Below are 13,650 nucleotides of genomic sequence, written 5' to 3' on the forward strand. Positions count from 1 at the left end.
GTGTATTTCTAATTCTTATATTTGGAGAGTTTGAGTGTATTTCCAATTCTTATATATTTGATCAAATAAAAAAAAATTACTACAAAAATAGGTGATTTATAGAAATACGAATCAAATACTTTTAGTGTTCCAATTTTTATATATTTGATCAAATAAAAAAAATTGCTAAAAAATAGGTGATTTGTAAAAACTAATTTATATTTGATCAAATAAAAAAAAATGCTAAAAAATAGGTGATTTGTATAAACTAATTCCCTATTACAAATCATACAATTTTAGTATCTATGATAAAACACCGACTTATTTCGAATATATCCTTAACATGGCTTCAAAATATAGTTAAAAACAATTATACAAAATATATAATAGAAAATGAAAAAAAAAATAACGGCAAAGCAATAATGACAAATATTTTAAAATATATATAATATTAAATGAAACTAACGACAAAAAACAATTAATGGGGAACGGAAAACTGGATGTAAATGCATCGAACTAACCTCAAATAATATTTAACGGGAAATCGGAAACTGGATGCAAATGCAAGCATTAAACTAATCTTAAAAAGTAGTTAATAGAAAATCAGAATATGGATACAACTGCATTAAACTAATCTCAAAGAATAATTAACATAAAATCAAAACTTGGATACAAATACATCAAACTAACATCAAAAAATAATTGTCGGAAAATCAGAAACTGGATGCAAATGCATTGAGCTAACCCTCAAAGATTAAATTAACGGGAAATCGAAAACTAGATGCAACTGTATTGAACTAACCTCAAAGAAAAATTAGTTATAAATTGGGAACATAATGCAAATGCGTGGAACTAATCTTAAAAAATAATTAACGGGAAATCGAAAACGGGATACAACTACATTGAATTAATCTCAAAAAATATACTGGATGCAAAACCTCAAGAAATAATTAACGAGAAATCGGAAACTGGATGCAAACTCATTGAACTAACCTCAAACAATAATTAACAGGAAATCGGAAACTAGATGCAAATGCAACTTTATTAAATAATAAACACGAGAAATCGAAAACTTGATGCAAATACATTAAACTAATCTCACAGAATAATTAACGGAAATCAGAAACTGGATGCAAATGCATTGAACTGACCTCAAAGAACAATTAATAGAAAATTGGGAATTTGATGCAAATGTATTGAACTAACCGAAAAGAATAATTAACTATCAATCAGAAACTGGATGCAACTGCATTGAACTGATCTCAAAAAATAAATAATGGGAATTAGAAATTGGATGCAACTGCATTGAACTAACCTCAAAATATAAATAACGAAAAATCAGAATTTAGATGCAAATGCATTAAACTAACCTCAAAACATAGTTGAGTTATATGTTATGGGAATGTCTCGATAAGTATAGTTTTGCATTTAAAATGATGTTTATCTTATCTCTTTCCGTATGATTGGGAACTCCTTGCTATTCAAGTAGCTTCAATATATATGAACTTCGCCTTATTAGGCAATCTCACAAAAATTAAATCAAACTTCTATTATTAAACAAAAAAATGAAGTTGAAGAATTTTATCAAAGGTGAGTTATTTTTTTTTAATGGAGAGTGAGGTTTTCACGTTATAAGAAATTTGGTTGAGTGATCAATATAATATTAATATATAATAATTATGCATATTTGCAAATATTTTTTAGAATAATTAATATAACAACACCCGTTCGTAGATAATCTTTGAAGATTCCACATAGTGAGTCATGCATAATTTAAAAAATAATTAACGAGAAATCGGAAACTAGATAATCTTCGATGATCCCACATAGTAAATTAATCATAATTTACTTTTTATGTCATGTTTTCAAAGACACTACAGATGGATCAGTAGAAGTTGGTATTACACACCACATTGGATAATTATAAGAAAATTAGAAACTAGATTCAAATACATAACTGAGCTCAAGGAGTAATTAATGGGAAATCATAAATTTTATGCAAATTGCATTAAACTAATGACAGAGAATAACTAACGGATAATTAGAAATTGAATGCAAATCCTTGAAAAATATTTATCAGAAAATCGGAAATGGTATGCAAATACATCAAACAAACCTCAAATAATAATTAATGGGAAACCGGAAACTGAATGCGAATGCATTGAACTTAACTCAAAAAATAATTAACATAAAATCAAAAACCGAATACAACTGCATTGAACTAACCTCATAAAATAATTGGTGGGAAATCGAAAACTAAATGCAAATGCATTGAAATAACCTCAAATAATAGTTAACGGAAAATCAAAAACTGGATATAATTATATCGAAATAACCTCAAAGCATAAATAATCAGAAACTAGATGCAGATGTATTGAACTAACCTTAAAGAGTTATTAACAGAAATCGGCCTAATCCAAATGCAATGAACTAATCTCAAAGACTAATTAATGAAACATTAAAAAATGGATGAAACTGCACTGAACTAACCTAAATGAATAATTAACGGAAAATTATAAATTTGATGTAACTGCATTGAACTAACCTCAAAAAATAATTAACCGGAAATCAGAAACTTGATGCAAATGCATTGAACTAACCTCAAAGAACAATTAACATAAAATCTAAAATTATATGCAACTGCATTGAACTAACCTCAAAGAATAATTAACGGAAAACTAAAAACTGAATGCAACTGCATTAAACTAAAATCAGAGATTAACTAACGGGAAATCAAAAATTGGATGCAAATGCATTGAAATAACATAAAAAAATGGTTAACTAGAAATCGGAAGTCGGATGTAACTGCATCGCACTGACCTCAAGGCATAAATATCCATTTTTTTAGCCTTCTCATATGAGTAATTACACCAAAGAACAATTAACATAAAATCTAAAATTATATGCAACTGCATTGAACTAACCTCAAAGAATAATTAACGGAAAACTAAAAACTGAATGCAACTGCATTAAACTAAAATCAGAGATTAACTAACGGAAAATCAAAAATTGGATGCAAATGCATTGAAATAACATAAAAAAATGGTTAACTAGAAATCGGAAGTCGGATGTAATCGCATCGCGACCGAATGACCTCAAGGCATAAATATCCACTTTTTTAGCCTTCTCATATGAGTAATTACAAGTAATTATGAACCCAAAACGAAAGTGAGTTTATAAAAACAGACTCTTACATGTATGCAAACTGTATAGAAATTGTAAACTATCGAACTAACCTAGAAAAACAATTAACGGGAAATCAGAAACTGAATGCAAATATATTGAACTAACCTCAAAAAGTAATTAACGGGAGATTGGAACCTGGATGCAAATGCAATGAACTAATCTTAAAGACTAATTAACGAAACATCAAAAATTGGATGCAACTGTACATACTGAATTAACTTTAATGAATAACTAACGGGAAATCATAAAGTGGATGTAATTGCACTGTACTAACCTCAAATAATAATTAACGGGAAATCGAAAATTTGATGCAACTGCATTGTACTAACTTCAAAGAATAATTAATGAGAAATTAGAAACGGGATGCAACATACTATATTAAACTAACCTCAAAGAATAATTAATAGAAAATCATAAACTTGGTGCAAATGCATTGAACTAATAACCCTAAAACATATTTGTATTTTATGTAGGGGGAATAAATGTCTCGACAAATATAGTTTTGCATTTTAAGTAGTGTTTATTATAATTCTTTTTATTGTGATTGAGAATACTTTGCTATTCAAGTATCTTCAATATTATCTTCGCCGCATTGGGCATTCTTACAAAACTTCAATTATTAAACCTAACAATAAAAAAAAAAAGTCGATTAGTTTTATCAAGATTTGGTGCTTCCTTTTTATAGAGAGTGGTGCAAGAAATTTAAATGAGTAATTAATATAATTTTCATATCTCATAACTATGCATAGTTGCTAATATTTTTTAGAATAATTTAATATAACGGCACCCGTTCGTAGGACACGTTCATATGATAAATCTTTTCAAGTGGGAGTAGTGTATTATTTGAGGATATGAAAACAATCAATCTGTTTTAGTGATTTGTACACATTAGTACGTAAGCCGAACGGTGATGATTTACTGCTAAATCACCATAAATCTAATAAAACTATTATACAAGCTAGATCAAGTTTAAAATAATTTTATTTGAAAATTACAGATTAATATTCTAAACCACAAAGTGAATAGACTATCTCAATTTGATCCCTTAGTTTCCAAATACTTATGCACCATAATCGCTGTTCATTATCGTATTTCGGTTAATTTTCAATAAAAATATATTCTGATTCAAAAATTTGCCGCTAAATCACCATAAATCTAAGAAAACTATTATACAAGCTAGATCGAGTTTAATATAATTCTATTTGAAAATTATGGATTAATATCCTAAACCACAAAGTGAATAGGCTATCTCAATTTGATCCCTTAGTTTCCAAGTACTTATGCATCATAATTGCTGCTCATTAACGATTTTAGGTTTATTTTTAATAAAAATATATTCTCGATTCAAAATTTGCCGCTAAATCACCATAAATATAATAAAACTATTATACAAGATAGATCGAGTTTAAGATAATTCTATTTGAAAATTACGGATTAATATCCTAAACCACAAAGTGATGAGGCTATCTCAATTTGATCTCTTAATTAGTTTCCAAGTACTTATGCACCATAATCGTTGGTCATTAATGTATTTCGGTTTATTTTCAATAAAAATATATTCTGATTCGAAAATGTGTGTGAGACATTTTGTAAAGCATTTTCAGCCCACAAAATATTTAATAGATCTCGGGCGTATGTCCGGGTCCAAAATCTAGTAGCAAGTCTAATGGAGAGCTGTTAAAAGTGCCACATAGGCTTTTTAGCTTGTCCAGTCAAATTTGGCTCTCCAAAATCAATAAACCAATCCAATCGCGTTTTCTGTTTTGAAGTGCTAAATGATACATAATGGGCATAGTTTTGCCGCCGTCATCCCATTATTTTTAAAAAATTAGATCGGATCTAACAATTTCTTCCGTGCAATCATTTAAATTTAAACACATGGATGGCATAAATTATGTCGACCGTCTCCCGAACTTATTATAGTAGCTGCTAGTGAAGGTCTTAACTTTGACTGAATTTTTGACTCCTTCCAAATTTAAGACCCTTTTAGCAGCCCCATTGGAATGATATTTTTGTGGTTGGGGTACTATATTTGCCTTTAACAGCCCATATAGCCACCCATTGAACTTGTTCTTAAAGATTCGAGGTCATTAGAGACAATCATAATCAACATACAACTCCACCAAAACTTTGCTCACCATCAAACCACATAAGTTAACCGAATTTGACAATTTTGGGCCAATCATAATGCTTCAAAAGTTTGAAGGACTAATTGTATTTTAGCTTGTGATAAGAACCTTTTTAGGAGAAGAAAAGTCTCCTAAAAAAACTTGTTGTGTTGCATGGGGTACGGGTACGAGTGTCCGATTTGGACACGGGTACGATAATTTGGACACGGCAAGCTCTAAATATCAAGACACGAGGACACGGCTAATATTTTTTTTATTAAAAATAATTATTTCCATCCTCAAAAAATAATTATTTCAATCCTTATTTAAAAAGCATAGTCTTAACAAGTATACTCTAAAAGCATAACTGGTCCATTTTAAAACCATGGGTTAGTTATAAACCTTTAAAGTAAGCCCGGTTTGTAATTGTTGGATAGTTTAAAAGTTAAAACAATGTTCTAAGTTTTTTGGCCCAATTTGCTGTCCAAATAAAAAGAAATATAAAGGCCCAATTAAACATATAAATTACAAGCCCAAATACCAATTAAAAAAGCCCGAAAACAAAACAATCCCTAGTCTTCTCCGAGTCTTCTTCTCCAACAGTTCTGTCTCTCTCTCTCTCTAGTTCGATTTGTTCTCTCTTCTCCACTTCTGTTCTCTCTCTTCTCTATTTCTATTATCTCTCAAGTTCGACCACGAATCTGTGTCGAATCAGTGTCGGTACGACACAAAACGCGACATGACGAAAATATAGGCGTACCCATGCAACACAGAGAACTTGTAATGCTACAAAACTGTGATGCTACCGGATAAAATTCACCCAATATAGTATTGCAAGTGTCAGTCTATCTTGTGACCTCCTAGGCCAAGAAGAAAGCTGCATTTGTTGGGACACTTCTTGTAAAGCCCCAAAACTCACTATATCCTAGCTGACCAGCCCAATATATAATGAGTAGGAGATCCATCTTGACAAATGCCATAACACTCAAGTAACCAGTTTACAAAATGAAACCATTGCAATACACCTATAAAATTAATACAATAAACCGAAGATGTATTAAACGTCTTTATATCTATTGCATACCTAAGTCTCCAAAATATATTACAAACGCTCATTGTTCTCTTTTATTACACTTGTTACACTCAAATGATAACTAACAAATACATAAAAATAAAACCAAGGTGTCCAAGCTCTAATCAAACACCATCTCTCCATACAAAACCAGTAAAGGCGTAAAAACCACGCGCCCAATAAATAATATCCACAAACTAGTCTTTTCAAATCTAAATAAAATATACCAAGCATATCAAATAAAACTGAGCCAACACACACTTAATTCCAAATACTGACCAGTAGCAATATTTTTCAACTATATAAGGTGTGGAAATCATAACTCCTTACCTAACACTAAGAATGGTAGCCTCAATCATTACGGATACACTCAACAAGTGCAACACATACAAATGATCATAAACCCTTATACGTAATATATAACTCAAAACTTGTAATGCAAGTATGCAACAAAACTGTGATGCTACAAGATAAAATTCGCCCATATGGTAATGCAAGTGTCAGTCTATCTTGTGACCTTGTAGGCCAAGAAGAAAGCTGCATTTGCTGGGACGCTTCTGGCCATGGCAGGACCGAATCCTTTGTGTAGACCTTTTACTCCCTCTATTGCTAGTTTTTTTTAAAAAAAACGCATCGATGGAACCAGAAAATTTAGGATTCTTGTAATCACTCTTGACAACATGAGTGGAGTAGAGCATAAGCCAAAATGAGGCTCCAACAACAATCATGGACTCCCTCCCCAACCCTGAAGTGTCTTGTCCACCTGCGATAGTTGCTTGTCACCTTCATATTGCAGCATTTCCAGGAACTTCATGTGCAAAGGTAAAAGCAAGGCCTTTGAAGAGGCCTATCATACCACCTTCGGATCTTAGAACCTGCTTTACAACATCCATCGGACCACCATACTTCACTCCCCCACCAGATTACCAAAGCGTTTTGGGCTTGCGACCTGTGTCCGTTCAATCCAAGCAGGAAAAGAATTCAATTAGATTTACTCCCCCCTGCTCCTACAAACATCATGTCAAGCTTCAAGCTTTCAGTCAATCGTTTGCAGCATGTCAACTTCAGTTTTACAAGTAAACAGTTTGAGTTTATAACTATTTAGTACCACAAACTTTCATTTTGTTTCCTAAATAGTACCCAAACTTTTTTTCTCACCTAACAGTACTACGAACTTCCAATTTGATACATTTAGACATTATCTAACCAAAATGTCTATATATCTTTAATTTCCAAATTGTCACTCCATTACTTAGTTATTATAGTCATCTAACCCGTCCCAATATAGTGAATCCGATGGTGATTATATATCTTTTTCATCCACCACCCCACATTATTTTAGATAAAAAAAAGTTTTGGTTGGTGGCGGTAGGGGTGATAGGCATGATAGGCAGGAGCATTTTGGTCAGATAGCATCTAAATGAATCAGATTGGAAGTTTGTGGTATTGATAGACGAGAAAAAAACATTCGGTACCATATAGGAAAAAAATGAAAATTCATGTTACTAAATAGTTATAAACTCTAAACAGTTTTACAACTTCAACAAATGAATAAAATATTGTGATGTTTTTCATTTATAATGGGAAACATTGCATACATTAAAGAAAAATAACAAGATCAACCATCCATACCAAAAGTCAATGTCAACTATCTAAAACAAGAATAAATGTCCGATTAAGTTTGTTCAAGAAGAGAAAAGTAGCATTTAGTTGGGTTACCTTTAAAGTGTTAACTCAACCAAAATAGTCGTAGAATATTCTGTGTCCTCAAAATAACATGGATATTATGGTTTGACATTCTGATCTTCCAAGTTGTAGACTTTCATGTGGATTTCGTCACAACGTCCGTCAATAAAGTATATACAATTCGACTTGCAACCAGGAAAGTTTGAAAGTATTATGACCTACAAACAATGCTTCATGCTTGCCCGCATAAGCTATTTACTTCAGCCCACGTAACCGCAATCTGATCCCACTTATGGACTTCAAATTCAAGCTTCTGCTGAGAAGATTTCCTTTTCGTAAGTTGCAACAAATCTCCTGATGACTCTACTATATACTTGTTATCCCCAATACATGTTTGATCAATGGGTGGTGCAACATTAGACAATCTTGGATGAGGAGAACCCAGGTCACAACATCAAATTATCCACTAGAATCCAAAACGCAGAATCAATGTCTATAATAAATGATATCATGAATCCTTTTGAATTCAAAATTCAGAGTAGTCCAAGCAGTTTCTCCAGGTTTGTAGAAGGCCAACTTGCTATAACCACTATAAGTTGCCATTACTACATAATCAGGACTAAATGCAGGGTTCCGAGTTGGTGAAAATAATAATTCTGAGTTGAATGGTCTCTGTCAGATCACTGAACTCACCTGCAAAGTCGCAAGTCCAAAGCATATGATCAATATCTTCTGCATTATTTGCACAGACCACACACCTACAAGCAAGTCTTATGCCTCTTTTCTTGACGACAGCATCAGTGGCAGCACATTTCTGATACAACTAGTCTCTGCATATGTTGGCGGCACAAAGTGATTCCAAACATTTTTATGCCAGCTTATTTTGTTTCTTTCTTTCGTATAGCTTGGAAAGCAGCCACGGCAGAGAATTTCTCTCACATCAGGACACCAGATCAGCTTGTCTTCACCTTCAATTCTTTGTATGTCAGGCATTCTCAAGGCAGCACAGTTCACCAGATTTGAACGATACAGGGGCAAACAATCTCATCGTTCCGTACCACGGACTGTACTTTGGAGGAGCATCCCTTCAGATCTTGATCAGTCAGGTTAGCCTTCGTCTGAATAGAGTCACAACCTGCCCATCGAGACCTGCAATTGACCTCTTTCAAAGCAATTTTGATCCCTGGCCATTTTTTTCAAATTGAACTAGACTGCAGTTTATAATTCCAACAAAACTAGCTCTCACAACAAATGCAGTATAAGTATGAATCTACCAACTACACAGACGTAATAATGCATTATGCCAAATAAAGCAAACATATGGGAATCTATTAAAATATGCATTTCTGCCATGTTCAAAAAGAAAATAAAAGATATACCATTATTTTCTGCAACATCGCAAAACACAATCAACGACATTCAGATTTGACATCGGGAAGCTTTCTCACCCTAGGCTTCTCCATAATTTCTTCCATTAACTCATTATCACTGTCTTCATGTTTCTTCAACAACTTCCTCCTCAATATCGCTTCATAAATCAACGGTATCGATTCTTCGTGATCTTCTTCATAGTATTTCTCAATCATAGCTTTAAAATCTACACACATACCCAAAGGAGTCTTACTAAAAAAAACCCAACACTTCAATTCAAAGACTAAAAAACGAACAAATTTTTTACCTTTAGTAGTAACATCTTCCACATCATCTAAAGAGACTTGTTCATTCCCATCTTTATAATCTACACACTAAAAACACAAATATAGTGAGGTTTTACTAAAACGCCCAACTAATTCATATTTAAAGATTAAAATAATAAAAATTTACCTTCCAGGTCATCTTCTTCATTTTCAGAGAAATGGGTGGGTTTAAGGGGTTTTTGGGTTTGGTGAGTTTTTATTATGAGATGATGACGACAAGAATTTGAAGTTTGAGTAGTGAGTTGAAGTAACAAGTTGAAGTGTGAGAGATGGGTTTGTTGGAGAAATAGTGACAAGTGTCATGTTTATTGAGGATGGGGAAATAATTTGGCGTTCAGGGTTTAGGGTTTAGGGTTTTAGAGGCAACAGAATATGTTTCAAAGTGTCGGTATATTCAGATTTTTAGTGTTTTTATTATACCGTACAAAGTATCGTGAATATTTGACGAATTATGTTTCTAAAATTCCCCGTTGATAGAAATGGTCTACTTGTGCCCGATTGATGAACAATTAGTCAGGGCCCATTAAAAGCCCATAAATTGATTAGCACATAAAATAAAAAAATATGGGGATGCAGGGATTCGAACCCTGAATTTCCAGTCCTAAAGTCGGAAGCACAAGCAGGCTATAAGGCATATAATCAGCAGTATTTTGTGTTACATCCCCGTTTATTTCTTATATATTAATTCTATTTAAGCTTTGTGGGTTCTACTCCTGATTCTTCAGCTTTCGGTTTTAATGGCAACACTCAAATTGCGTGTGCTCAATTTACTAAGCGAAGACTTAGTAATAATAATAATAATAATAGATAAAGCAAAATATATGATAACTATCAGTTACGGATAAAAGTCCCGTAAGTAAATAGATAAGTTTTATCCTTATTTTTCGGTGAGTTTTAAAAAAAACCAAAAGGGGATTCTCACGTAGAGTTTTTGAGGGAAAAACACGGTGAGAGTTTTAGAAAAAAAAATTGAGTTTTACTGAAAGAAGAAAAGGTTTTGAACGAGGAAAATCGGCTTTTTCGCGCGACAGTCGACTTCGGTCTTTCGGGGGTTTTTCCGCTTTCGGAAAGCTGTTCGGTTTATAAACTGTGAGTAGATATTTTAACTTTTACTAAACTATTGGATTTTCTGGTGGCTTACAACCTATTCTGCACTATACTAGATTTCTGTCGAGAATACAAGTTTTATACTCTGTCTTGTTTTGTTATCCTCGAACCATGTTGCATATTGCTATACTGTCGAAACAACGATACGCAAAAACTTTAGTGATTTCGGATCTGATTATTAAACTAACCAATGTAGTTATTAATATATATCGTCAAGGTCCTTAGTATCAGTAGAATTGTTGATTCTCTGTTTGAGTGTGGGTGTGTTAACAATTTTTGTCTTGCTCGGACTGTCGTTGTTTTGTTCTTGGATTATGGTTGAACTGTGCGTGGTGAACGTCGAGATGATTGGTAGTGGTGGGATTATAGTAGGAGTGCTGTGAAGGTTTGAACAACTATTAATGGCGTTCAAACCAGAACCAAATCGTCATGTTTTTTTGTGTTTGAATGATTGTTTGGTATGGCTTTTGTTGTGTGATTGTTGTTGGGTTGAGGTGGATTGTTGGTAGTTGATTGGGTGCTGGAGAGGGGATGATGGAAGCTTTTATAGAGCAATAATGGCGTCGATCGCGATTGTTGCAGTATAAGGGAATCGAGAGTTGATGGTATAGGTAGGTGGGGATGAAAACCGCTTGGTTTAGTAGTGGTGGCGAATGGTGGTTGTGGTGGTGGTGGCGCTGGTGAAGTGAGGAAGAAGAAGAAAAAGACACAATACTAGTCATTTCTTTTTGTTGGGCTTGGGCTTGGGCCGAGATGGCTTGTGGTCTTAAGTGTTTAGTTGGGCTTGGAAAGGTTAAGACTTTGGACCTTAGTCTTTGGGCTTTTGGGTTAGAGGAGTTTAGGGCTGGTTGACTGCTGTTGATCTGGCTGGTTGACTTTGACTGTTGACCCAATTTGACTTTTAACTCGGATTATGATTTGGTTTATTAGGATAGGTCTAGGGCTATTAGCATGCTTGGATTTAGGCTAAGACTTATATATATATATGTGTGTGTGTGTGTGTGTGTGTGTGTGTGTGTGTGTGTACATGTATTAACTACTATGTGATATTTCAGTCTTTTATGATATACAACGTTATGACACTTAGACATCCATATAATTAATAACGCGTAAACCAAAAATGCATGAAACAACATACTCTTTTCATTCTCTGAAATAATATATGCAATAAAGTTCAATAATGTGTAAACAATTTACTGTACTCTTTTAGAACTCTCCACGCCTTAAGTTTTAGAAATGAGTTTTATGACTGATTATGTCATATGTTAGGTGGGCATTTATTGAATGTGCCATAAATAGCCCGTTAGCGTTATAAATTGGTATTCATTGAATGTGCCATGAATGACCAGATTGTTTAAACTGCCCTAGAGAAGAACTAAGGTTTTCGCCTTGCGGGTTAGTTGTATTCCTTGAGTGTACGGGAATGTAGGGTTGGGTATTCCTTGAATGTGGCGGGAATGACCCAGGGCATTCATTAAATGTGCCATGAATGACCTGTTAGTGATATGATAGATATTCCTTGAATGTGGCGGGAATGACCTAAGGTATTCATTAAATGTGCCATGAATGACCTGAGTTTTTGTGCCCGAAGAGGCTGTGAAATATGTGTATGAAAGCCCAGAGATGGCTATGATATTGTGGTATTCGGTGGGAGAGAGGCACACAAAAATGTGTGATTTGGCAAATGTGTGGAGTGCAAATCGTGGAGTAGGTACTAAAGGGTGAGTGTATAAGAAAAGTAATTGATTAATTGATAAGAGAAATTGATTTGTTTATGCGAGTGTGTTTGGGCTTACATTTGAATACCTATAGGATATCTACATATGTTATATAAAATTTCTAACTTTTTTTTGCAGGAGGGTAGGACTTAATAATATTTTGTGTAGGGACGCAGTCCTACCCTTATATAGCAGTGGATATCGGTAAGTTTTAATTCAATTACTTAGTTATTAAAACAAGTTATTATAACGAGTTAATAAGATGGGAGTCTTGCTTGGGAAGAAACTATGCCGGTTGAAATGACGGAACTAGCTACCTGTCTTCCAAGCTGAGAATGATTATATTATGATATATTTAAAGTTTTAGTTGAATAAGTAAAGATTGGAAATATTTATATGTGGTTAGTCTACTCATACCAGCAAATTCTATTTTGCTGACCCATGTTTGCTTTGTTTTGGCAACGTGGGTGTGTTCTTGGGAACATAGGTGGAAGGCGGTGGAACCACCACATGTGATTTGGATTCTTGCCCCGAGCAGCGGTCACATTAGTTCTTTTATTAGGTCTGATTCTTATTGAAAGGATGTAATAACGTAGTTTATATTTTTCAGCATGACATGAGAACATGGTAATGAAGACTATTATTAAGAGAGTTTGTTTGATGTTTTGTTTGGACGGGAGATAGCTTAATAAAGTGATGGTGGAAACTTCTGGGGTTTATTTATTTTCAAGTGGTTTCTTTTATGATGTGGGTTTTAGGTTTTGACATGTGTTGTATCCACCTCGTCATAGCCTGGGTTTTTAGACAATTGAACCGAGTGATGTTTGAGATATTTATATTTAAAATATTCACTTTGTAATTGTTTAGAAATTCGGGCTGTGACATTTTTGGTATCGGAGCCTAGGTTAGCTTAGATTTAGAAAGTCTAAGTGATCCTCGGATGTGGAATATGGGTTATAGTGTTGAGAGTTTTGAGTATATGTGAATATTAACGGGAGTTTTGTTTGAACTGTAGATCATGGTTGAGACACGTAATGGTAATACTACTGGACCTGCAGTGAACACTCCAGTACAGATGTCAGGAGGACAGTTGTTGC

General features: G+C 33.6%; 1 long non-coding RNA gene across 8 annotated transcripts; it reads right to left on the reverse strand.

Moving 5' to 3' along the window:
* Positions 1–6,591: 6,591 nt before the first annotated feature.
* Positions 6,592–10,126, reverse strand: LOC147509664 (uncharacterized). Of its 8 annotated transcripts, none has more exons than XR_015218565.1 (5): positions 9,856–10,113; positions 9,710–9,776; positions 9,411–9,628; positions 8,065–9,193; positions 6,592–7,352 (listed from the first exon to the last, which is right to left on the reverse strand). It is a non-coding gene; the product is annotated as an uncharacterized LOC147509664 (long non-coding RNA). The 8 variants fall into 8 exon arrangements; XR_015218563.1 differs by having other exon boundaries at positions 8,065–9,180; positions 9,856–10,110; XR_015218566.1 differs by having other exon boundaries at positions 8,065–9,628; positions 9,710–9,769; positions 9,856–10,126.
* Between the last annotated feature and the right edge of the window lie 3,524 nt (positions 10,127–13,650).

Source organism: Coptis chinensis, chromosome 3 (assembly GCF_015680905.1).
Source record: "Coptis chinensis isolate HL-2020 chromosome 3, ASM1568090v1, whole genome shotgun sequence".
In the NCBI taxonomy this organism is placed as follows: domain Eukaryota; kingdom Viridiplantae; phylum Streptophyta; class Magnoliopsida; order Ranunculales; family Ranunculaceae; genus Coptis; species Coptis chinensis.